The 27,727-nt window shown below is 46.7% G+C and overlaps 1 protein-coding gene across 2 annotated transcripts in view; it reads left to right on the top strand.

Annotated features, from left to right (window-relative positions):
* The window catches only part of LOC119176597 (cell adhesion molecule Dscam1-like), a 716,521-nt gene that overhangs the window by 130,006 nt on the left and 558,788 nt on the right, over nucleotides 1–27,727 (top strand). The window lies entirely within an intron of this gene.

Below are 27,727 nucleotides of genomic sequence, written 5' to 3'. Positions count from 1 at the left end.
ATTTCCAAAAATAAACTTACAGCGCTATATTGATCTGTTCTTTGGAGAAGACGCTAGCCAAGTATTGTTTCAGATGTAAGCTATCAGCCAAAATGGCCAGCCACAATCAAAGCTTCGCGAATTTATTTTCAGTAGACTGAGCTAACCAATGAGAGCTGATTGCTGATAGGCCCATACCTTCTATATCTCTTGATTAAGAAAAAAAAACGCAGACACCGTGATGCTATGCTGCCGGCGTGTTAAAGGTGGGAAAATAAACCCCTTCAGCCCCTCCGTAGAAAAAAAAGGAATACTTATGCAGCTTTCAACAGCATGTGTCTGGTACATAAAAGACCACCATTACCAATACGCATCGAATCGTGTATTCATGAACAACTGAAAAGCACCAACCTTCTGCAACCCACACGAAGGGCATAAACTGATTGCTTCACGTAATGAAGGGTTCCTCAATGTTAAATCTTAGGCCCACGCATTCTCTCGTTTGTGAACCCAGTCAAATTGTTATTCATGTGGGCGTCAAATCCAGCCTCTGTGCTGTCACATTATATACATGGCGCGTGCTGGCACATTACACTTGTTTTGCATTACAGACGGCAACGGCAACAATAATATGCATACGGCATATTTCACTGTTTCACTTAAAAATAAAATCGGGAAGTATAGCGATTACATTGGAGCCGACCAACTGAAAAACACAGCTCGCTGCGGGCACCGAAGAATCTGCACGCCGACAAAAAGAGGTCATTGCGCTGACATCATAGAAAACGCATCCGAGGCCAAATGCCAACCCGACGGGGCCTTCATTCTGCAAGCGCTCATTTGAGTGTTCACAAAGCGGCGCGCCCTTTCGGACTTCAAAGCTCCACGCAGTCTTGCGGCAGCGTGCGCGTTCAACTTGAAGCGCGCGACTGCGAGCCGGTACTTCTTATTAGGCGTAATGAGGCGCCGTGTGTCAGCTCGTGCGCAGTTCCCGCGACAACATGGCCTCTCTCAGCCCCTCACTCCAAATGCTCACTCTGGAGGCCTGGTTCATTTTACTTTACGCCATTTTCTGCGGGTGGCAGGCAGACATGTTCAGTGAACTCCGGTCGCCGTCCGCGGCTGTCGTTCAATCGCTCGCTGATTGCAGCCGGCGCCGTGCTTTAACTACGGCTTTGTCTAGCCGGCTTCCCTTTTAGCCTTAGGCCTATATGCTCCTCCTTTTAGTATATAGCCTGAAGTGCATCGTGCGGCAGCTTATCAATCGTGTTTTCCAGTGCAGTGCATGCGCGCTTCTCCTGGTGAGCCATGCCGTGCTCTTTATTTGTTTGTTTTTCCCTTGTTCACCGCCGCTAAAGGGTTTCGCCACTAATTCTGACGTTTTAGGCCGGTGCGTTCATCTGCATTCGGCGCTTTCGGCCACGCTGAAGCAGTTTCACGAGGATTTTCTTTGCTCGCGCCACTTGTGACGCTCACGATAAGCGAATACGTACGGTGGAAGCCGCGTAAATCAAGTTCGTTTCGAAAGCTGCCCTAACAATCTCTCGGTCCCTTGACGAGATAAAAGTCGTGTTTTCTTTCGTCGCGCGCGCAACTCTCACGGTAAGTGTGTTAACAAGCTCAGCATTCGGGAACAAAAGCGCTCCACTACGGCCGAATATGTCGACGTAGGCCCGTCGAAACGCTTCTATCAAATGCAACCGGAAAAAGTTCGCTTAAGACTGACGTTATTGCTCAATCAGCGTCCCTTCAAAAAGAGGAGCGAAGCAATAAAAATGAACGAGTATAATAGGCTTGTTTCTTTTTTCCTGTTTTTATAAATAAAAGAGCAACAAAAGCAAATAAAGTTTCATCTTTTGGTGATGGGTTGATCATGCAAAGGCTAGCCATTGATTGGGCAATTCGTGAACACACTCATTTGAAGCGCTTTATTCATAATCCAGAACATTTCGCTGTTCCCATGGAGATATTATTAGTGAGTAATATAAATCTCTTCAGGCAATTTTCGATGCACTTCGCTTGCCAAAGAGGTAATGCGATTAAAAAATGCGCGAACTTCCTCGCATCTCCTCTCCAACTGATATTGCGATGACCAGTAAGTAATTTGAGATGCGATACACCACTCGACTTCATTTTTGTGCTGAAAAAAAAGTACTCATGTCTTACACACAAACAGAATGCCTTGAAACGGTTGGTTGGCGATACCTTTATTGGATTTGGGGTAGGGTTCAGCTTGATTGGACCACTTGTCTCGTCAAGCCTTCGAGAACCTAGAGCTCGTCGTCGAGCTACGAAGACGGGCGGACCATTTGTTAGCTGGGCTTTAGATGGCAAAACAGTTAAGCTCATGCCAGTGTATGCGCCTCCTTACAAATATAGTGGTGCTTGAACTTTATGTATATGAATTCAGGTTACAGCTGGTAATCTATACAACTGTTTCTCATTATTGCGCAAGCCATTTAGGTGTAAAAACAAACAAAAGACTCCAATATTGAAGGAAACGTCCCACTCGTAAAAAGACCACTCATCAGCTTTGCATGCGTAGTCAACGTCAAAAGTGTACGGAGATTGAGACAGAAGAAAATGACGAATATTTCTGTGGCTTTGAAAGGCAACCTTGAATTTAAAACTCTGGCCAGTTATATATCACGCTTACATTGTGTACACAGTAGCTCGACAGAGTAAAATTACAAATTTCAGGAATTTCGACGCCAATCGTACATCGGAAATGGCTGGATGGTTGACCAAGTAGTTGGTTCCAAATGGGGCCAAATCACGAACCTTGATGTGGCCCACTCTGGAGTGCCGTTTCATTTGAGGCAATTTGCATGACACCTAATTCGAGAACAACGCCACGCGGCAAAACTTCGTTGCAGTGCCGTTTCTTCGAATTGAATAGTTAGAGATGAACTGCCCGCTGCCATCGTAGACAAGCAAGATTTCCGACAATATGAATCATGTAAATACTCAACCGAAAAAAATGTACTTCATGTTCTGAGTATTCAATGATCACTTTTTATTCGTTTTGGACACACTATACAGTTCAGCATTTGCGTGATATCTGGGTCAAGGGAATAACCTTACCATGCCGTGCCGCAAACATTTACTGCGGAAAGCATCTTTTAGTTTAGCCTGTTAGCGTTTACATTCAAGCTGGAATGGTGGCGTCAGCTAGCGGAGGCTGAATGCGTTAAAAAAGTGAAAAGAAAAAAAGTTGAGAGTTCTCGCCTGTATCACCGTGCACAGAAATATTGCAACATTTTTTTAGTAACAAAAGTAAATAAACATGAACGACGCACCATAAGTCACAGTTTGTATGTTACAGATTTGTTTACACTGATCTTCAATTTAGGCCTAAGACGTTCGAAATGGGAAGTGATCTAAAAAAAGGTGCCAAGTTATCCGTATCGTCGGAGTTACCTGTAGGCAAACGAAATCATTTTGCAGAGCCGTTTGCTAAAAAAAAAAGGTGAATCTGTCCTCATCAACGCTAAATTCAGTCCGAATCGGGCGTCCAAAACTACTGCCATGTTCTACGCATAGCCTATATGTTATAGAGTTTATAACAAGTACGTTAAGCGCGCAAACACGGCAACGTTAAATCTGGAAAACAGCGTGCGTGTGGTAAAAGCTAAGTGCCGTTTAGTGCACTGCACATGCCGATTTCGATCCTGCCATTCTGCTCAGTGGCGGCGCTGTGCATTGCGGGTAAAGCAGTTGCCACCACTAAGACAAGGCTCCAACAGTGGTGGAAGTTGTACCAGACGTGAACTTTACTTTGTTCTTTTTTGCTCTTTAATACTTTTATTGGCCCCTTTCGTTTTTTTTTTCTTTATACCTAGGCTGGAAGACAGCACATCATCATCAGCAGCAGCCGTCCACCATATTGAAATTGTAGTCAACTGAGCCGGGAGCACCGAGTCAGCAAACAGACGTGCCGACGCGATCACGCTTGTGAGAGGTACCGAGCAATAACAACGAAGTCAGCAAAGGTCAGCATGCACGCAGAGATCCTCTTCTCGGATAGAGCGCGAGTGATACAACGAGAAAATCCGACTAAACGAAGAGGACACTTCGCGCTGCAAGCAGCCGACTGCAGATCGAGCGGGCATGAATATGTGGCCGCGCGCCGAAGCCGCGGTTATTTGCGAATTTCTGGTGTTGCGGTCGAGTGTTGTTTGTTTCGCGGCAGCAGCTTAAAGCTAAGGAGGTCCTCAACGCCACCATTCCGGTAAAAGCGGCTGGGTTTGCGGGCCACGAGTGAAGAAAGTTTTCGCCGATAGCGGGGTCGTCATGACACAGGTAAGAGAAAGTTCTGGCGCCCGGTAGATTTCGACCTTTTATTAGGGGACCCATTCGCAGGGTCTCAACGAGCCTCCCGCGGACGAATCCTTGCTGCGCACTGCTAGCGTGCGTTGCTGCAAACGGCGGGGCAATGCTTCTTCAACATCAGTGCGCAAGTCTATTTCGGCAATGGGCCTCATACATGCTTTTTCATGGAATAAGGTAGCCAGCTTTTGGGGCCACCTGTGCGCGATCCCCTAATAATAGATCAATATCTACCAGACGCCAAAACTTTTTCTTTACCTGCATTGTCATGACTATCCCACTATCGGTAGCTGATTGCTTCACTCGTGGCTCGCATACTCAGCCGCTTTTCCCAAAATTGTGGCCGTTGAGGACATCCCTTGCTTTAAGCTGCTGCAACGGAACACTTGACCGCAACACCATACCAGAGGCTTCAATGCAAGGCCACAAATTCACGTCTACTGTGCAGTCGGCTGCGTACTTAGATTTTCTTGTATTGCTCGAGGTCTATCAGGGAGAGAGAGAGTCTCTGCGTACGTTCTGGCCATCGCTTACTTCGTAGTTATTTCTTGATACCCTTCACAAGCGCCTTCGCGCCGGCACGTCTGCTTGCTTACTCAGAGCTGCTACACGCGTGTTTGGCTCAGCTGGCTATGACATAAAAATGATGGACTACCCACAATTCACAGTGCCACTGCCACTTCCGAAAGCTCCCTATTCCACTCATAGAGTTTCCCACAATACCTACTAGAGGGAACTCTGGCGCTAGTGTCTATATATAAGGGAGTTGCAACACACGGCGCTTCAGCGAACATGGGAATGATGGGTATACCCATCATTGTACTATAGTACACAGATTTGTCTAAGTTTCGTACTTCTGGCCTGCTTCTGGCTCCGTGTGTGTTCGTGTGGCTTGGAGCTGCTTTTTCACGAAAATATAAATTAGCAAATGTTCACCGTTTGCGCTTCACAACCTTATTCTTTTAAGCTTACTATTTCGAATCGAGTCCTTAAGTTCAAAAGGGTTTGTTCTTTCTTTCAAAACAAAACCGTAACCAGTAATAAACGAAGCCGCAAGTACGATTCGCCGCCCGCAAGTACAAAGACTAGGCAAATGTGTGTACTACCCATCATTCCCATAGTCGCTAAACGATCGCAGCGCCAGAGTGCCCTCTAGTTAATTTTGGGAAAATGTATGATTCCACTAATCCCGCTGAACTATAAGTGTCTACTGTCGGCCCTCACCTATATATCGTAGTGGATCATAGCAGTGCGGTGACCGGGAAAAGGACCAGTGCGGTGACCGGGAAGGGTAGACCGGGAAAAGAGAACGACGAAGACAGTGTCGTGTTGGATTGTGTTCGAGCGAGTGGTTCTTGTACGTTACATTTGGTGGCAGCGGCGGGATGTGTGATGAGACCGTGGTTCCCGCAGCCTGTGCCACGCTTTCCTGCGTAGCCGGGACAGGAGGTTCCAGGGCCGTCGACGACGTGTCGTCTTCCGTATGGTGCATCTGTGAAGTGCCGACTGTTGCTGTCATAGCGACAGCCTTACTCCTTGTAAACATCTGTCAACGTTGTCACCGCTGCCACCAAATATAAAGTACAAGAACTACTCGCTCGAGCACAATCCAACACAGCACTGTCTTCGTAGTTCTCTTTTCTCGGTCTACCCCTCACGCACCGGTCACACCGTTGCTATGATTCACTACAATATTGTGATATTGGGCCAGCTGCTCGCATCGAAATGCGTGATGTGGATGGGGTGTGCACATAGGTGGCACTATGAAAAAAAAAAGCGAGTCACAAAAAGCTTCTCGTTCTTATAAGGCAGTGGCATTGTTTCATGCATTTTTCAAGCCTTCCACGGAGGAGGTTTTTTCAAAGCGTGCTGTTTCTCTGTAAGACTGCGTTCTCCAGCTTGTTTTTTAAGGCTTTTGCCAGAAACTCGCTTTCGTAGCAGACATAACACAAACCATACTAATTTTGCATGCATATGAAAGCCAGCACATTGTGCAGTAATCAATAAAATGTGTGTCACGTAGTAATCGGTGCTAAGATTGCTTCTTTTTGAGGCAACCGCTGGAGCTGTGATTTGAATCCGCCGTTAGTCCACAGCCCTTCCCTTCCTCTGCGACGCCTTGTGGGTCCGCCCGTGTCAGCTTAGGTTTACAGCAAATTAACTCTGTCGCAAAAGTAGTTCTCCACTCTGTCGAAATTCAGGACGAAAATTGCGACAGCGGAGAAGTGCCATATTGGGTTGACTGTCGGATTGCAATCCCTTTCTTTACAGCTATATATCGCTTGCTGAAGACCTCTTCGACCAAAGCCTCGAATGAAGCCTCCTTGTAGAATAGGATCGGTGGCGGTTTCACTAGGAGCTGAAATGGTCCCGGCTTTATTGCTACGAAAACGTAGAGAATCGAGAGAATCCGGATTTATAGGCACTTTCCTCTTTCCGCCCTCAAGGCCCCCGCTTCCAGTTTTCCAATCGCCAGCGCGTTTTCTCGCCTGGAAGCCGACTTGACGTCTTAACTGCATTTTCTGTTCGAATGTGTGCCGAGTTTCGTGTGCCACTCAAACGTTTTCGAAACGAAATGTAAACTGAAGACTGTGACGTCACTCGCTCTCACTGCGCGAAGATTGAGTCTCAATGGCTGTGAGGAGGCGCGGAGATAGGACAGGAAGTGGCGCTCGATGAGATTTTTCGCTTGGCGTATAACGGAGGGCGCGGTTCGTGCCTGAAAGAGAAAGAATAATAGAGCCGCTCGCTCCAATCACCTGGCTTTGTGTTGATCGAAATAAATTAATACGCGAGACCAGACCCTCGTATATTTAGTCTAGACAACCTATTGTAATAGTTTGAAGATGGTATCACTCTCAAAGTAGATGCATATGAATACAAGATGGGACGTTAAGGTTGGTTTACAGCTTCTTTACGATTTTAAAACAGTGTCGTGAACAAATTTACGGACCAGACTTGGAAGCGAGTAATCTTAATATGCCGAACACTCTGTAAGGAGACGAACGCTTAAGTACTGAAAATTGCTGCAATTTAGCTTCCATGTGCAGCGCACTGTACTGCCATGTGTGTTTTCAGAAGATCTCTGAAGCAGTTTAAGCCCCGCGGGTTTTTTTAATTATGCAAATTTCCCAGTGCCAGTTGTTTCGATACGTCGCCGTCCGACATCTGTGAAGGGAACCCACGACCATGGGTGTATACCATGGAACACCATATGAGGCGAACTGCACCGTAATTTAGGCGGTGCTTAAAGTTCAACTCCGGCGATTTTTTTTTTACCATGTCAGGGTATTGGTGCTTTTGGGTTCCTGAGACACTCTTGTCACGCGCCCAATATACAGATTATTCAGCAAATTTGAAAATAAATTTTATTAATCAAAAGGTGGAACACCAAAAACTAAATCCAACCGAGCACACTTTCAACAAATGACAATGCATTCGGTAAAAACCGGAAGTCGTATAAGGCATACTTGTCCCGCCGGCGTGGAGTATTAAAACTAATAAAGCCCGGAAGAGCAGACACCAAAGTATATGCAGGCCCTCGGAGCAGAGGTGAGCGCGCCGAGCATCACGGGACATCTCTGAGGCTGACAGTGTCTCGGAGCTATCAGTCTGCGGTACGACTCCGGCGAGAAATGATCGGAACACACGAGTGCCGTCTTGCTCGGTAACCAGTTGTCCCGCCTGATCGCGTCACGAGTAAAGCTGTGATAGCAAACACTCTACATCTTGTGTGAGTGGTTTGTGCCGACCACATAGCAACCCTAACTACCACCCATCACACACTTATCCAAAGTGAACAGAAAATCACCCGCCAAACGCCGCTGAGCGAGTAATGAACCTTTACTGCGTCAAAAACCGCTGCCGTCACCTTGTGGCCAGCACAGTAAACGCTGTAGCAGCGAAAGTTTGCGATGCCATCAGCTGTTTCACTTCCACTGACTTGCCAAACATGACGTCACACAGACAGTGTTGTCAAATAAGTCTGGCAAGCTATAGGGGGGGGGGGGGCGTTTGAAGCAATTTTAAAAATTCATTTCAGAGAAATTATCGCATCTCTCAAGCCTATAATTTGGCATAAATGACCAAAATGTGCAAAGGAACGCACCCCAGTGAAGTTCATTGAGATCCATTAACCTCGAAAAATTGTCGAATAGGCTTTTATGAGTATACAGGTTTATGTGGTGGTGTGCCGATAATGCTACTCCAGTCGGGTATAACGAGCAGTGATAACGTACAATGCCTAGAAGATACAGCGCATAGGCAAAACACACCACAAATTAGGTATCTCCAGGAGACCATCATGTTAATACGAGAGCTTCTCATGCGCAAGTTTCTTTGAGCCCATATATGCTCACTAATGTGGGCAGAACTGTCCAGAATGTAACGCTGAAAACTAAATACCTGAATATTCAGTATTCAGAGAGAATTAGTGGACCTTGTTCTGAAAGCGTTGTTCTCCCTTTCCGCCATTAATTTGCAGCCTGTTTTCTCAGCCATGGTCAGCGGCCGACTTGTATAAGGTTCAATCGCTGTATACATGTGATTAAAACTTGGGTTAGTTGCGGCTTGTTACGCTTAGCCCTCCACTCTCGGAGCAGTTGATTACGACCAAAGAGCAGAATACAAAAGACAGAGTGGCGTTAAGAACGTATATAGCATAGCCTTGGCAACGGCATCCTGCACTTTTCTTACAAAATACCCCACCTGTTTTTTGTCAAGTTCTTAACTCGTTCATTTTATGCAACGACGAGCACTGCCTCGATGACACAGCCCTGCACGGCGTGAATCAATGGAACGGCTCTAATTAAAACTCGCCGCAAGTGGCACAGCCTTTCTCTCTAATGACGTGGAAACTAAAAGGCCTCCAATAGCGACGCTGATCGCCTGAACTGTGCGTAAAGAGAACAGTGGGGTCATGCCGGCCATGGCGCCTCAGTACATTTTCTGTGCCCCACCCTACGAGACACCGGCCGCTGCACTTGTAGTTTCGTATTCTGAGTGAATAAGGTATGGTCAAAGTCATGACTTAACAATCATACTGTTCATCATTCTGCCCGTTTACCACAAATTCCTTTCTGTGTCAAGTCGTGTATGCCAAATCCTGCGGCAAACCCCAGGAATCAGTCCTTAGTATGATTGCTGTGCTATCATCGCTGTGGAGCTGGCGCTCTCGGAAAAGTTTGTTCTGTTTTATGCGCTATATGCACTATATTTTGCGGATGGGTTTGAATGGCGCCATATCGGGCTGGCAACTTTCGTGTTTCGTATCTTGAACAAATAGCCGAACAGTGTTACTGTGGAGGCAAGCGCATGAAAGCGGTTGGGTTTATTGCATACAATGCTTCATGGCCTTACACTGTAAACAGAAATAAGCCGAAATGGGAGTAAATGACCTTGTCCTCTAGCGCACACCCAGATGGGAGTTTTAAAAACCCGTCTCTGGGAGTAAAAAATTTACTCCCCATCAGAAGGAGGTTTTCGCATGGTGTCAGGGGGGTTTTTATTTACATCCATAGGGGAACTTTTTCAGGTCAGTATGGGAGTAAATTTTTTGCATCGACCGAGAAAAAAAATTACGTCAGCAGCCGTACCATGCGCAAGCGTAACTTTAATTACATTACATTTAATACCCACAACAATGATTACAGTACACAAACATTATCACAACGTTCACGTAATATCACAACACTCGCACTCACCACAGCTTGCCACACGCAGTACACACCTACCTTATAGTCACCGAGTATATATAGGTACCACATTCTGACCTCCTGTAGCCCAGGTTAAAGCCTTTTTGTTTCTAATAATTAAGCAATAAATACGCACGGCGTAAGTATGAACTTGCGGTGGTCTGATGTGAGCACTTCAACACACATGCCTTTTATCCTAATCCTGCCTAATATTTAATATTTTTTTACTATAACGAAAAAGTTTTATCAGTTGACGCTCTGTCGTACAGGCTGAATTCGCATCAGCAGTGCTGTTTGTGGACCCGTAAAATGTACTGAATCATACACAAAGTGCGCGCGGCCTTGAATGAACACATTAACGAGGCACATTCAGCAGCTCCAGCGATGAACCGAGGTAGACCACCGCTACCGCGTTCGACGACTAGGCCTCACTCACGAGTACGGCGCGGTGATTCGATGAATGACAGCTGGCGATCACAAAATGCTTGCTGATGTGCAGTTTACGTCTCGTTGTTTTTCCCATGCACAGAAATAGGTGTCCGCTATCCACGCAGTTTAAGCTACGGAGCGATAGACTTAAACGAATGAGACGGTTCGCAGTCGCTGTTCCCGTTGCTCGCATGCATTGCATGTATAGCTCGCAGAGCTCGCCACGGCGGCCGGTGCACAGTGCGAGCTCGATACGATGCCGGCTTGATACCGACGCCATAGCGAGGCCTTCCTACCGCTTAGATGTTGCAGCCGGTGAAATACCGGTGACACTCCGAGAAGCCACTATCGGAGGAGACGGGGCGAGCGCGTCGCCGGCGCAACTCTCAGACCGGTTGCCGGCCAGCCTGCCGTAGTCGAGCGAAGCCTACTTCGAACCGCTTCGAAGTTTTACGGTGCAATCGCTGACGATCGTACTCCGCCTCGTTCGGCGCTCGCCTTGTAGTTAGTCATTGACAGCTGCGGTCGCAAGGCGCAGAAGACTGTTATACATCCCAGCAGCCTTCATTTTTTGTGAAACACATTCTTTGCATGGCCGATGGTCGGTGCTAGCTCGTAGCGCTTGCCGCGGTGGCTAGCGCACAGTGCGAATTCGATACGATCCCGGCTTGATACCGACGGCATAGCGAGGCCTTCTTACCACTTAGATGTTACAGCCGGTGAAATACCGGTGACACTCCGAGAAGCCACTATCGGCGGAGACGGGGTGAGCGCGTCGCCGGCGCAACTCTCAGACCGGTTGCCGGCCAGCCTGCCGTAGTCGAGCGAAGCCTACTTCGAACCGCTTCGAAGTTTTACGGTGCAATCGCTGACGATCGTACTCCGCCTCGTTCGGCGCTCGCCTTGTAGTTAGTCATTGACAGCTGCGGTCGCAAGCCGCAGAAGACTGTTATACATCCCAGCAGCCTTCATTTTTTGTGAAACACATTCTTTGCATCGCCGGTGGTCGGTGCTAGCTCGTAGCGCTTGCCGCGGTGGCCAGCGCACAGTGCGAGTTCAATACGATGCCGGCTTGATACCGACGGCATAGCGAGGCCTTCTTACCACTTAGATGTTACAGCCGGTGAAATACCGGTGACACTCCGAGAAGCCACTATTGGCAGAGACGGGGCGAGCGCGTCGCCGGCGCAACTCTCAGACCGGTTGCCGGCCAGCCTGCCGTAGTCGAGCGAAGCCTACTTCAGACCACTTCGAAGTTTCTGATGGTGAAACTCCAGGAGCAGCCGCTGACGATCGTAACAGCTTACTTTTGCTACCATTAATTTATTCTTCGAAGTTTTTTGTTACTCGGCCCTTTGAAGCGCGGCATTCACGACGTTTCGTTGAGGAATCGGACCGATGTGCAGCGTGGTTTAAGGTGCGAAATATATTGAAATGTTCCCAGTAAATATCAACCGGTCGTTGCTATTCTTCGCTGCACTTATAATTTCGTTGCCTGTTGACAGATGCTTACACGGTTAGCCACACATATCATATGTGTTTCACACCGACGTGCAAACATATGCCCGTACAGACACACACACACACACACACACACACACACACACACACACACACACACACACACACACACACACACACACACACACACACACACACACACACACACACACACACACACACACACACACACACACACACACACACACACACACACACACACACACGTCACGCCCAAAGAGGGTTTTTAAAGCTCCTATAGGGAGTTTGTAACTACGTGACCTGAAACTCCCTGGGGAGTTTAACAAGGTCATGTCGTTCATAAACTCTGTGATTAAGGAGGGGGCGTTTTACGATGACATGTGCCGAGTTCACTCCCTACCAGGGAGTAAATAATTGGGGCAGGGGAGTTTTGTGGGCTCATGTGCTGGAGAAACTCCCATTTCGGCTAACTTTTGTTTACAGTGTACTAATTTACGTAGCGGCATACAAAAACAAGAAAACATTGGCTTAACAAACCAAGATGGCCTTGCTCACTTGTTTTACGGAAAATAGTCTATAGATGCTGGGTTAGAATCAGCTGGTCTTGTATATTCCAACTTAAGTACTGGTTCGAAGATGATGCGGTGCATGTTTTTCGTATATATCACCCCTACAACAAACTAATTTTCTCGCGATTTGCTTTCCGGTTGCTGTTTATTAACGCCTGCACAGCAGGAACTCTAGTCTCGTCATTTTGATGCTTTAGATTGCATGCTTAGGTCAGGGAACAAGATAGTTCGTTATGTACAGAGAAAAGACCCCCTATAAGAAGTGTGTCCGAAATAACTGATTATGTGTTTTTTGTTATCCGCAAAAGAACGCAGTTTACCTTGAAAGCTTGTTTGAATAATGGCAACCACATTTTTTGCTCGTCAGTGAAACAGGTTCGAAAGAGGAAGTGAAGGAGAAAGGAATCGGCGATGGCATAATGCTGTTAAGCACTGGTGCACTCGTTTTCGTCGTCACCGAGGCAAGAAAAAGGTGGCAAGCTCTTTGGATGTGTGTGGACCACATAGGGCACTCAAACTGGAGGCGAGCAGGGCGACCGCTACTATATAGTCGCACATGGCACCAAAAAGCCAACCTGGTTTGCGACTGGCGCAACGAACAGCACTCGCTCCGAACAGGCCGCCACTCTTTAGTGGGGCACGCCCGGCTGCCACGAGATGCCTCGCACTGATGGAGCCACTTTTGCACCTTGTTTACGTTGCCCACTCGTAACAAAGCGACGTGACTAAAGCCGGCCCGTCGGCCCCCGTTATCCGGCGGCCGCACGCGCAAATGTGTCAAGAACACAGTTGTGCTTCGCCCGGCACCTCCGCCACTTCTCTCGCGGCCGCTGCCTGCGCTTGCTCAAACACGTTGTCCTAATTACAGGACTTTGTCGAAAACGTGTCTTGTCGGTGGGCCTGACACAAGCGGCTGTCTTTTCTCTGGGGCTGTTGTCACTTGGGCCGGCGCCCGATCAATGTGCCACCGTGTGTCTGCGACGTCTCTAGGAGTGCCCTTCCTTTTATCTTCCTTCTTCGAGACGTCGCCCTCGTGGCTTCACGCCTGCCGCCGCGCGCTATTTGTTGTGCGCCTTATCCGTGTGGCTTGTTTTTCACCGGGGGAGTGATTCGCTGATACTACGTGGAGAAGCCGACCTGCTCGGGATTGAGGATCCGACAGGCGCATGCTGACGCAGCTTGTCATTTCTTCCATAACGTCTTGGCTGCTTGCCACTCCAATGAGCACAGCTCCGGTGTTGCAGTGCCTGTTGTTGCGCGAGTCTCTTGCGCTCAAATGAGATCGATGGGACGTTCGGCGCAAAAGAGCGTGCGGCTTTGAGACATGTGTCAGAGGGGAGGAAGGAAAGTAGCTGTCACGAGAATTATTGCGCAAACAAAAGTGCTTATGAGGCAGATTTTATTAATCAGCAGTGTGAAAACTTCTTGGAGTTGTTCGAATGCTTGAGCGATTAAAGTCATTTTCATGCGGTGTGTACGTCACGGTTTTCGATCTGCTCGTATTTGTGGAAGTGAGTCTGGTTTTGGAGAAAGAGCAAGAAAGCTCTAAGATGAGCCGTGATGTCAACACGCTTGCTCAATATAACTGAAGATGATCAGTGCCATGAAATATGCAGGACTCATAGTAGCGTATATGTTTTCGCTAGAATGACGATGCCTCGGATTACCAGGCAAATTAAAAAAGTATATGTGCACAATCTCACAGCATACTTGAAGTGCCCAATTTTATGCAGATGTAAATGAACCAAACTCGCAACTAACTGCTCATGTATATAGCAGATTTATTCGCAGCCTATCTTGAATCCTGTTTCACAAACCTCCACGTGTGTGTCTGCTTTCCGACGCTGACGAAAGCATTTGAACAGCTATTACAAATCACCCTAACGTTCTCAGCTCGGCGGCAGCACGAGTTTCTGGGATCTTAGACTTCAAATGGTAAAGTACCTTCAAGAAAGCTGTTTCTTTTCCTTGTAATATAGTTACTGCGTTGGTCATTTATTGTTGCTGTTTCATGATGTTGCACACTGCACAAGAGGGACTCACTAGGGCTGACTAGGACAGACTCACTAGGTTATATATGTTGTAGCGAACAATACGAGACGACGACGAAGAGAAAGGCAAGCGTCCGTGATACACCCGCGCTGTCTCGCCGCTGCCGTCTGACGAAACTTTCTCGTCACCTTTCTTCAGCTGTCATGACACTATTTGATTTCACAAACATGTCGTTGGAGCAACACAAAGATGTGTGGATTTTCCAACCCCTTGACTTGCTGACTGATCCGCTGGCTCATCCGGTCTCAAGAACTATCCGCCGTCAAGCCACACGTATCGTCATTCGAGATGACCTCCTCTATATCGGAGGAATTATGCGTATGAGTGTCGGAGGTGGCTGCAAGTAATACCGAATGACCTGCGTTCGGAAATCTCTACTGCTTTCCACAACGACCCGCAAAGTGCTCACGCCGGTGCTCTCAAAACGTGCAACCGTCTGCGTCAGCGGTATACTACTGGCGCGGCATGTACACATTTGATGGCAAGTACGTACGTGCTTGTACTGCATGTCATGTACACCTTTGTTTGCAAGTACATACGTGCTTGTGCTGCATTTCATGTACACATTTGTTTGCAAGTACGCACGTTCTTGTACCGCATTTCATGTACCATCTACTTGCAAATACGTACGTGCTTGTACTGCATGTCATGTACACATTTGTTTGCAAGTACATACGTACTTGTACTGCATTTCATGTACACTTTTGTTTGCAAGTACGCACGTTCTTGTACTGCATTTCATGTACCTATCTGCTTGCAAGTACGTACGTGCTTGTACTGCATGTCATGTACACATTTGTTTGCGAGTACGTACATGCTTGTACTGCATGTCAGCGACGTAAAGCTCCACCTCGACGCCTGGTCTGTACACGTCACCCTCTGCCTTGTCCGGCGTGTCTATTTGACCGAGTCGGTATCGACTCATACGGACCACTCCCCTCGTCGTTTTCAAGAAATAAGTGGGTCATTGTCCGCGTGGACCACCCTACGGGTTACGCGGAGACGGCAGCAACCCAAAGCAACAGCAAGATAAGTTGCGTTTTTCATCTTGAGTAACTTTGTTTTTCTCCACGCTGCTACCCTCGAACTTTTGAGCGACAGAGGGTGTGTTTTCCAGTCTGACGCCATTCAGGCCTTGCTCCTTCACAGCAACGATCGTTCGTCTCATTACGACAGCATATCATCCGCAGACAAACGGCCTCACAGAATAATTTAATCACACTTTCGGTGATATGCGGACAATGTATACCGCTTCAGACCAGACCAATTGGGACACTGTCCTTCAATTCGTCACGTATGCGTATAACACCGCTACGCACGCGACCACAGGTATTTCACTTTTCTTTCTCTTGTATGGATGTGAACCATCGTGCCCGTGGACGCCAGGCTGACTCATCTAAGTACATGGCGATTTCCGATGTTGCCAGGTACGCCGAAGATTGGCCCGTTTCCTGACAACTGAGGACCAAGGCCACTAGAAGCTAAGACACGACACCAACCCAGGTGCCTTCACGCCAGGTACCCTGGTTTGGCTGGGACTCGCTCGCTGGATTTCGTGCCGACCGGTTGTGCCCCCGCGATCTCCGACGACAGAGAAGCTGTGGCCGACTGACTCGCCCTACGCCATCTCCTGACGCCGAGAAGAGCTCTCGCCTAGTGGTGCCCCGTCCTCGGACTCCTGCGACCACGTCCATCTTTCCTATCTTCTCCTCACTTCCGTATGCCACTGTACCTGGGCCTCGCTCTCTCCTGGCCCTCTCTATTTCTATACCGTTTAATCCCTCTTTAACCCCACCCTCGTGAACTACTGTTGAAGTGTCCTCCCCCTGAGAGGCAGTTACGGGGCTCACTTTTCTTTTCATTTAAAATCACTCCCCCCCTCATTCGGCTTTGGATTCCATTGGGTAATCCTGGTGTTTAGTCAAAATTACTGGCCCGATACCACGGGCCCTACCACATTTTCACCCGTACATCAACAGTGAATTACGAAATTGAGCCTTAACACCATCTGATGACTTACGTCGTCGTGGTAGAGAAATCGTGCACGTGAGTTCCTTCAGCCCTTTATGTTCACGCTATACTGATTACGCCTTAAGTAGCCAGGATGGCTATGCTCTTTGCCGTGGCCAATGTAGTGAACAATACGAGACGACGACGAAGTAGTCAAGAAGGCAAGCCACAGCATCGGTGATGATCAATTTTATCTTACCTATAGATCATACTCACTATGGTAAACAAACAGCCCACTTCACTGGAATCCACCTCTGGAATACTATACCTTCAGGAATAAAAGCCTCGGAATCAATCGGCATATTAAAAATATATGAAGACTTTTCTCTCATCCATTCCATTATCTGGATAGCTTTGGTGACTTCTTTTACTCCCGCTCCCTTTCATGCTTTCTCACAACCTAACGTTAACAAAGCATAACATCATCATCCTACATTGCTGATATCAGATGTCACTGTTTAGTTTTCTATTCTCGTAGTTTATTTTCACTATCTTTCGCCATGATAATTATCTGAAAACTACTTAAGAGAGTTGAATTACGTCTATTTTTATGTTGTCGCATTTCAGTTTTTGTTGCTGCTTTTTGGTAATGTTTTTCTTAAGTAGAACTCCTTTTTCGTTTTTACCTGCGATGTATTTCATTACCTGTTTTCTGTACCACTGTTCGCTGCATCAATTAGTTTTGTCTATATTCACTACTGTAGGAGGTCCCGATTCAGTCTCTGACTATGGGACCTCCTTCTGTATACACAAACTTTTGTAAATGATTCGATGACAAAATAAAACCATTTCTCATTTTTGATACCCGCGCGACCCGAGCTTGCGAGGCTTAAATTTGCGGCCTGCCGACGTTCCTCGGCCTTCAAGTACGTTTGTATGAAAATAAACCTCGTGATAATATATATATATATATATATATATATATATATATATATATATATATATATATATATATATATATATATATATATATATATATATATATATATATATATATATATATATATATATATATATATATATATATATATATAGTGTGGAGTAGCATGCCAGCTGTTCTAAACAGGTTGACACCCATGCCTTCCTTCCCTTTTTTTCGTACATTTTCTACGTCATTCTTGACGCTATATATCAATATCAGCTAAACATGTTATGATCTGGCATTCAAAGTAATGTACAATTAACCGAACATTTTCTTACAGAGACTAGTTGTCAGCGTTAATATAGACGATTTTACGCAGCAGCGTGCGGGCTCTGCCGTATTTGATCACGTGACAGTAAATGGCTTTCCCCCAGCCCTAGCCAACGCATTTCCGAGCAAAGCGGCCGTGGTCATACGTGCCAGCAACTGGGGTGGCGGGGGTTAAAAGCCAACATGGCAGTATAGCCATGCACACGCGAACATCCTCTTCGATCAGAACTCGCGCTTACTACTCACTCACTTTTTTCACAGCAATATTGAAATGGTCAAGTCAGCTATCGCTTCGTGTGTGATACGCTAACGCTGAAGACACAGTATAAGGTATGTTCTGTCTTTTTTATTCAGATTAGCTAGGCCTCCTAAGCCGTCCCTCCAAGGGTGTGCGAATGAATCTTGAAAACAGTTCAAAATACCAACAAATGCATCGCTCTCGAAGCTTCAAGACCTAAATATAAAGCAAATAATTGCGTAGGTTGTGAACCTACGAACCACACAGCGCAGGACAACGGCGTGATAAGTTCGAGGTGGAAAATACTGCAGCCACATGTGCCGCCATGTTGACTTTTCCGACGCTGCCGTCTGCTCGCATTTACTCGCGCGTGTACAGACGATAAAGGGACGCCGAGCAGACGATGCGACGGAGATGGAGACATACTGAGCAGCGGTGCCAAAGGCTACAACATGGAGACGTCCGTGTTAGGGGATGGCCATGAAATGGCGGTGCCACCACCTAGTTTTGACTAAACCAACAAGCTGCGGAAAATCACTTGTATGCAATGCTAGTTGAAGTAAAAATTCAAATAAAGCTGCTTATTCGATGTAGGGAACAAATAGACGTTTTCACAAAATGCTCACTAAAATGACTTGCTTATCGGCTGATCTTGAAATTGAATGGTGGCCTGCATTAAAAATTAGTTCGCTTTTAAGCCGTTTTCCACAACGAAAGCTGTAGAACAGCTATGGCAAATGCATATTAACCAGCAAAGGTGTGGTATCTGGTGACAAAATCCTATACTGATAAGAACATATACATACCTAAATGCAACACCAACGTATTTCTATGCTGGATCTTCAAAGCTCTCAAAGATACGCCAAAAAAAGGCTTATGATCGTTTTACAACAGATCATTTCAGCAGAAATCTAAGATAGCAATTATAGTGTTATTAGTTTTCTGTTGAAATATAGTGAACGAGAACGTTTTTAAATACGGTTAAACCAGGCCGAACCCGCATTGCGAGTAAAACAGCTACAAAATATAAATAATAAGTAAAAGCGAAAGGGAGATGGTTTCCCTTTACGGGAATTTCAAAGAACACGGGCATATACTTGGTTAGTTGACTGGGTCCGGTTTAGTTTCATAATCGCAATTCTTGCCGCACCAAACTATCAGGCCGAAGCGCAGAGTATCGTAACGAAATTTCAAAGGAAGCCAAAGATCGCGCACAAAAGCAAAGCTAAAAAAGGTTTGGGTAAGACGTGCGCTTTTCGCGCGCAGTGAACATACAAATCGGTGGTTTGTTAGAGTTACGAGACAGCTGCCAGCGAAAGGACAATGCTGTCACGGCAGAGGTGAATCAGTAATACCAGGAAACTCGAAAGCGCACCGTGTATTCAGCTATGACAGTGAGGAGGTTCAAATAAATGGCGGAGGTTTCTGTGCTCCAGTGCATTTCACCATAGTGCACTGCTTGCGGTAGTCATATGCGTTTGTGAGCAGCCGCCTGCCCACTGTACGGAGCAAACCAAACCGCATATAGATTAGAGCGTATTTACGCAAAAATATAGGGAAGAAGAAAACACACAAACTGGTCTCGAATCGCACATACATGCAAAGTCGAGCGCGCTTCAGTATAATGCCAAATCTTGCTGTCCATCAAAGTTGGTCCAGCCCCAGTGTTCTCAGGGGTGATGCTTGCAAACCTTGAGTATAGGCGCTTCTATGTCGGGTCAAGATGAAGTATGTGTGCGTCTTTATATGTTAACGATATACAAGATGAGACATGGCTTACCATATGTATATATGTGTCGCTGAATCTTAGGGCAAAGGGACCCGCAACGGTGGTCTAGTGGCTAAGGCAATCGACTGCTGACCCGGAGGCGGCGGGATCGAATCCCAGCCGCGGTGGCAGCACTTCCGATAGAGGCGAGCAATGTTTGAGGCCCATGTGCTTAGATTTAGGTGCAGGTTAAATAACCCCGGTATGTCCTGGCCTAAATTTCCGGAGCCCTGCACTACGGCGTCTCTCGTATTCATATGGTGGTTTTGGGACCTTAAACCCCGAAAATACTACTGTTAGGACAAAATGAGAGAAGTTTGTGGGATGCCGAGTTTACTTAATACCGTATCCCAACTTATGGACATGATTATCACTTATTAAACCACAGCAGCAGCATCGAGAGAGCATTCTGACGCTGTGCTTGACAGAGGTACTGGAAGAAAATGATGCGCTTTCAAGCTTGGCAGCTTATCCCGGACGTGGCGTCCGCATTTTCAATTGAGGCGAGCGAGAATGCTTGTGGTCCGTTTGCGTCTATATATATATATATATATATATATATATATATATATATATATATATATATATATATATATATATATATATATATATATATATATATATATATATGTATGCATGCTCACCTACACCATCACTCAATGCCGCGAAAGTTTCCATGGCTGATGCGATACTCGCAAGGCGGAAGTGCGGTGCGCTTCTATCGAGCACGTGCATTGGCACTGACTGCTCGCGCAAGTCGACGTGTGAGTTTGAGCCATGAGCCGGCTAATTATCGGCTTTGAACGGCGGACGCATTGAGGCTTATCTTGCGTCTGGGAAACCAAATTGCCCCCTTCCTCTCTGATGCGCTGCAACTCGTCTTCCGCTCTGCATTTGCAGCAGTTGAGTTTCCGCAGAACATCTACAGCTGCTGTTAATTCCACGCAATGGGTCACCAGCTGCAACGTGTACTGTATACAAAGACGTAAGCAATACTGCAATGGCCTTCTGAAAACTTTATGCTTTTTTTCATATCTGTCCTATACTGTGCAACTACAGAAATTCAGTCTTTGAGTAACCATGCACATAATGACAGCAAAAAAACTCAAGCAAAAAACTTTGTCTCCGAACACCACGCTACCCCTGGTAAGAAAAGCTGTTTCTCGGCATGGATCGTACGCTAACAGGGCATGCGTTGACGTTTTTCAAGTCATTCAGTGAAATGCCCTCATCTTTAATCTAAATTTGCGGTAAAAACACATGTGGGTATAGCAGTGAAGTCGTCTTGCTGATGAATTTCTACCACATCTCCAACTTGAGTCCTTCTTTGTTGTCAGGCCCACATGTATATATACTTTGCTGCAGCAAAATACAGCGGCTACGATTCCGCCCAGCATCGGTGCACAAGAAAAAATGTCAGCCTCTCTGTTGCGAAACCTCGTCGGCTTGTCTTGTGAGCTCGCCTTTTCGGACAGATGTTTTTTTCCTCTATGAGCACACCGCGTTGAACACACACTGCTATACGCTGCGCGCAACTGGTTAGGCGTAGTGACTGCAACCGGCACAACTTGCATCGCGCACCCTCCGTTGCATTTTCAATCTCCAGATCGGGACGTTTCCCGAGGACGATGTGTTTCCCTGAGGGCGGACACGTCTGCCTGTTCTCGCTTCCTGTGGGTGCGAGGAGCCCGACGCCTGGGTCGGCCCGGAAACACCGCGCTGGCCCCGCGGCTGGCGACGCAGGGCACCGCTAATGGAGACGTAGCGGCCGCGTGCGTCGACACCGGTGGAACCCTTGCCGAGCGCGGACCGGCGTCGTCGTCTGAAAGCGCCGGCTTGATGAATGACCCAAGCACGTCTCACGCGTTTCGCCTCTCAATAGCATGCAGCGCTGACAAGGCCAACCTCGCTTGAGAGCAGACGTGTCGAATGCAGTTCTGTATGCAGGTAAGCGTGCAGCTTCTCGCCATGCTTAGCCTAAGCAAGTGATTGCGCATTAAGGCGTCTTGACAAGTCAAACGGGAGGGAACTGCACGCTGACGCCAAATATTTAATTCAGATCAGTTGGGAACGCGCGCGAAGTGAATGACACGATCCTACGTTCAGGTTTCTACGCATATAGGTGGCCCCAGCATCCCTCGCGCTGAATTAAACTGCGACAGGAACTGGTCGTATATAGGAGCAGTTACGCAGGCTCCTCCGTCGCGTCTCCCGCGGATCGTCGTAAACTGCGATCGAATGGTGGGCGGCCCTCCTACGTGTGGCCGCCGCTGAGGTGAGGAGCCTGTTACCTTTTCTCCCGTTTTGTTAATTTTAAGGGGAACGCTCAGCTTCTCTTGCACAGCATCAATACCTATTCTTTTTTTTTTACTTTTGAAGGCTCTAGCCGGAATAAAAGTAAAATATGCGTCAAAAAGCGTCACATTTGTTTTTTTTTTCGCAAGGTTAATATTCGCAGTCGTGTTACGTTTTTAATGAGAAAGAAAAGAGAGAATATGAAGACAGTGAAGCCTAATCAATTTCATAGCTATCATTTCTCACTGAAACACGTCAGAAAAACAGCTATAACCGCATCTCACTCAAAAAAAAAAAAAAAACACGCAGATTATGAAAAAAAAAAAAAACGCGGCGAGGAGAGTAGCAAAAGTAAGCCTAGTATTCAATCCGCGCTCTACTATAATCCTTGTAAAAGCACGCGTGCAGATTCTTGTACTGTTGTACCCTTCATCTAAATATGCGGGCTCTGGCGGCCGATTCTACAACGCCTATTTACAACACTTGAGTTCCCAGCAAAACGGGAGCAAGTCTGATATTTTTTTTGCTATCGCATATAAGTAAATACGGTGCACGTGCCATCAGATGTATTACTATTACTTTTGGTGTGAACCACTAGGCAGGTGTGCTCGTGTGAAATAGAAAATTCATGCAAGTGACATAATCATTTTTGTCATTACGCTCGTACTCTTCGATGAACATTGCTCTGCATTTTTGCCATCATTGCTTAATAATATTGAAATAATGTTTGGTTACGTGATATTGAGCAAATAGTTTCATCGTTAGCGTAACCCTGCAAAAGCTAATAAATTCAACCCTCCTTAATTTCCGAAAATTGTATCGCCTGAAGTGCATTCGAATTATACGCTGGACTCGACCATCACACGCATCGTTTATTGGCGTCATATTCTCGTTATTTAGGTCATATTTAGCCACAACTCTATTAATTAGGATGGTCTTCGGAGTGCATCGAGTGCGAGGTGGCTCAGTTCACATCTTCTGTTAGTGATCATGGTTTTGTTCACTTGCGGATCCGGCACTCAGCAGCTTCGTTTAAGCTTTATTCAATGGCCGAGCAATGTCACAAAATATATAACATCGGGGAAGTTGTTCAATACGAAAAGCCTTCAGCCATGGTCGCTATGCAGGCACAAAACTCGTTTTCTACACCACGATAAACGAACTATCAGTTGCATGTTCTCCTAATATCCGTCATCACGTGCACATGATGGTGGTACTAGAACGTAATAAAATAGGAGTTTGGAGCATGTTTCTGGCCAGATAAACATGGTACTCTGGCACCATGTTCCCATCGCGAATCAAGTCACATGCAGAATAAGGAAAATTGCGGCTTTTTTAGCTTCTCTTGCGAAAATAAAAGCAGCATTTACCTTTGTTTGTTGTTCCCTCAATACTTCCGATAATTCGACGTTTGGTTCATTCGACATTTTGTTTAGTGCATGAAATCCGAATTAACGGTCTTTTACAGCCCGTGCATAAACTTCGAGCGAACATTGCGGGAAGGTTCGTTTATCATCGATTCCCGCGTAAACATCATTAACTTAGTCAAAATCTTCTGTTTTTGCTGTAATGTTTTTCTCAATTTTTTTGTTCGCTCTGTTGACCGTCACTTCGGCACGAAGGCATCAGCTCAGTGATGGTTGACGCAAAACGCTAGTTCAATTATTCTATCAAGCTCAGCGAATTATTCCCATCGTGAATATGATCACGAAGCCAGCAATATTTCGCATTCCACTCATGCAGACAAAGTATCTTTGATGAACATAGCACAAGCTGGCGCCTTATAGCCGTTAAATACGTGTTGTGTGTTCTCTGACCGTACGCTCGTGCGCCAAGACGCGCAGCCGGCGGAGAAGGAAAAAAGTGAGACGTGCCGATGGGCAACCTCTGGGTCTAGCTACTACCTGGTGGCGTCTCGCGATGATGGCGAGAAAAAAGGAATAAGTGACTTTTGAAAAGGGAAAAGGGAGAAATAGGCGCAGTTTTCTTACTGCCTCTATCTCAATGGAGGGCACCTCCAAAGTTCTGCGCAGGAGATGGGGTAAGAAGAGATTAAAAAAGGATAGGAAGGAATTAAAGGTATAGAAATAGTGAGAGGAGGAGGAAGAGAGAGAGAGGTGCAAGGACAGCCGCATACGTAAGGGGAATATAAGGAAGATGGGCACGGTCGCAGAAGTCCGAGGACGGGGCACCACTCAGCGAGACCTCTTGTCGGCGTCAGAGGATGGCGTAGGGCGAACCAGTAGGCCAGAGCTGCGCTGTCGTCGGAGATCGCGGGGGCAACAACTGGTCGGCACGAAACCCAGTGAGCGAGTCGAGAAAGAACAAATCTGCAGGAGTGATTACTGAGCCACTGGCTTTCGGCCCAATCATCGGTTTGCCTTTCGGTTCTGAAAGCAGCGCCCTGAACTCGCTGCTCCGTTCGGTATGAGAGATGCCGTGCCGAGTGTGTCCCGGCCGTGGCGGCTATCATTTCCCCGGAGGTGTCCTCTCCCGCTGCGAGGAGGCTGCGATGCTCCTGTGCCCCCGACCTGCCCACCGCTTCTCTCCGCCGCAGTTCTTCTCCTCTCGGTCCACCTAATGAGTGCAGGCCACGGGGTGCGGTGAGGGAGGAAAGAAAAGCGTCGAGAGTGCCTCCACACCGCTTCCGTGTGCACGCCATACGGCAGGCACATAACGAGACGCTGGCTGTTTTGTCCTCGACGAGTGGTAAGGCAGAAGTCGGAAGACAGAGCACCCAGTGACCGGGGCAGCCATTTCACGACGTCGTCAGCGTGTTTTGAACCGAGGATGACTGCAGCACTTTCACAGCACCACACGTAGTTTATCTTTTTTTGTCACCGCCCTCATTTTTTTTCGCTTTTTTTAGTAATATTGATAATAATACCTAGGGTTAAACGTTCCAAAATCACCATATGATTATAAGACTCGGACGCCCTAGAGTGCATGACTCTGAAAATTTAAGACACCACGGGTTCTTTATAGTGCACCTAAATCCGAGCACACGGCCCTCAAGCATTTTCGCCTTCATCGAAAATGCGGCCACCGCAGCTGAGATTAGATCCCGCTACCTGCGGATCAGCAGCCGAGTGTCTTTGCTCCTCAGACCACCATAGCAGGTTCACTTCTTTTTAAGTAATCGCACATATATCACCATAAGAAAGTCTGAAGGAAGGTTAGGCCGGAAAGGTTTTTGCCAGAAATTTAATTGTCATGAATACATAGAAGTTTTTCTTTGTGGCGTAGAAGTTATGAATGTGCGAATGACAAAGTCTTTTAGAAAACAAGCTGAAATTATACTTAGGATCATCTGAGAAAAAAACGAAAAACACAGAACGGTCTGGTTGAACATTTTGCACTTATTCGCAGTGTATGGGGGTGCTATATACGCAGTAATAAGGAAAATGCAATTTAGGCATTGGCGAAAACGCTCTTTATTCCACAATTTTTTTTACCCAAGTTTCAACGTTCTGAAAAATACTGTGCTTTATTGTTGCTGTCGGACGTTTGGAGTTGGAAAATCAACTGTAGTTATAGGATGATGTCGGAGTTCAAAAGTGCGAGTCCCATTATGCACCTGCAGTAGCAGTAATAGCACAGCTAAACTTTTGGCACGTATCTCGTCAGTGTATACTCTCACAAAAGCTGGTATGATATGACGACACTATAGGTAATGCATATTCATATCCCGAGCTACAACTGGATTGCTGAATCTCTAATGAATGATGTAGACTGTCGCGGTCCCGTCTCCGCGCATACTATGATTGCCACAGAAATGTGTTCATAGTCGCCACAGGAGCAAGTGGCAATATGGTTGAGGTTGAGTGGCAAACTCGTCTTGATTACGTAAAGATGATGGACTAATGTTTCACCGCGATGAATTCTTGGCCTGAATGCCGGTACATGGTACAGGCTCCTGTCATGCTTTGATCCCGTTTCTTGAATCAGCTAGATTGAGTAGTTGATAGATGGTGAGAACTGATGGTGGTGGTGGTGGATCGGTGGTGATGGAGGATCGGTGGTGGTGGCGCATCGGTGGTGGTGGTGTTCCAGTTGAGGTCTGACACTAACCACGCAAGGAAGGTATACGCTCAAAGCCTTTTGATATTACGGCATTGTCGCCCCATATACATTGGCACGTACTGTTAGAAAGCTGGTAAGCTAGAACATTCCAGCGTATACTGACCTATCCGTGTTCCAGGCATAAAACAAGCAAGAAGGGCATGCAGCCGAAGCCGTATATAGAACAGTTACGAGAAAAAAATGTTGCGTGAATTATTTGTGGAGTTTCACGTGCCACAGACGCGACGTGGCTATGACGCACGCCACAGTAGCCGACTTGGAATTAATACCAGCCGTCGATGGTTTCTTCACGCGCAATAAATGTAGGCGCATGCATGGGTGCTTTTTAGCCCCGTCGAAATGCCGCTGAAATTCGAACCAGCGCCTTCGAGCAAAACTGCACCACAGCTTAACTGCTCACATACAATGGTGTATACGCTTTGTGAATTCGGCCCCTCATGCGCCAAAACAAACTTATACAGAACTTCAAAGCGTGAGTTATCAGGTATCGATCGAATTTCAAGAAAAACTCTGCGTTGCTAAGACCTACTTTCTATGCCACGTGGTGAAGAGAGGAAGTGATGAGAGAATCTGCAGAGGGGTAATTTTTACCCGGACTCCGTTTCGTAAATGCGTGCTCTTCGCGCTATACACGCGGCGTGGTGACGTGCAATTGGTCATCGTGCGCTCGTGAGCGTCGCAAAGTGCGTCGAGCACGCCAGTTTGCCATTCCCGAGGGCGTACAAGCGAAATTCGTAAGGAAGAAAAAACAAAACGCTCCTCACGTGGACAGCAGATCGATCCATGTCATCCGCCGCGTTTACAGTTTCACCTGTATTCGCAGTCTACCTGCAGAGTCCGGTTCTTGCGATATCCCTTGTTTACACTCTGTTCGGTTACTTTTCAACTGATAGCGTGCAGAAGTGGCGGCAATGTGTCGTCACTCTCGTAGAGTCCTGAAGCTCTTGTGTGTCTTATTCTTTGATTTCTTAGTCCTACTCTCAATCGGCATTTCTTTTTGGCCTCCTTCGCCCCCGTTTCCCGTTGGTGCGCATATCACACGCTTCAAAGACGGCTTGGCTAGCACCGATGGTCGGGATCGACACCGTAATGCGACGGGCACGGGAGCACCCGCACTCGCGTACGATACAAAATGTACATTAAGCAACAAACCAGAAACGATAGAGCACGTATTTTTGGATTGTTGAGATGCAATATGTTTAAGGAACATTGTTCAATTGACTTTAAAAGACAGATTTAACGACTACTCCGTATACGGTATTCACTTCCTTCTTACAGATACGGCAGACTTTCCCTATAACATGGTTATCTTGGTATGTATGCAGAGTATAGGAAAACGAGAATGTCAGTACGAAATGCTGATGCAGAGACTAGTCTACACACCGATGCTTCCACAATGCAAATACTTGTACGTATAAATGATACGAGTGTGTTGCGCCCATGGTGCAGAAAAATATGTAGAAATACAATATTTTCATATTTCATTTTGATATGTGGGGTTTAACGTCCCAAAACTACCACATGATTATGAAAGGCGCCGTAGGAAAGGACTCCGGAAATTTCGACCACCTGGGATTTATTAACGCGCACCCTAATCTGAGCACACGG

Source organism: Rhipicephalus microplus, chromosome X (genome assembly GCF_043290135.1).
Source record: "Rhipicephalus microplus isolate Deutch F79 chromosome X, USDA_Rmic, whole genome shotgun sequence".
Lineage (NCBI taxonomy): Eukaryota > Metazoa > Arthropoda > Arachnida > Ixodida > Ixodidae > Rhipicephalus > Rhipicephalus microplus.
Note: the sequence above shows the minus strand (reverse complement) of the source record. Positions and strands in the feature narration are given on the sequence as shown.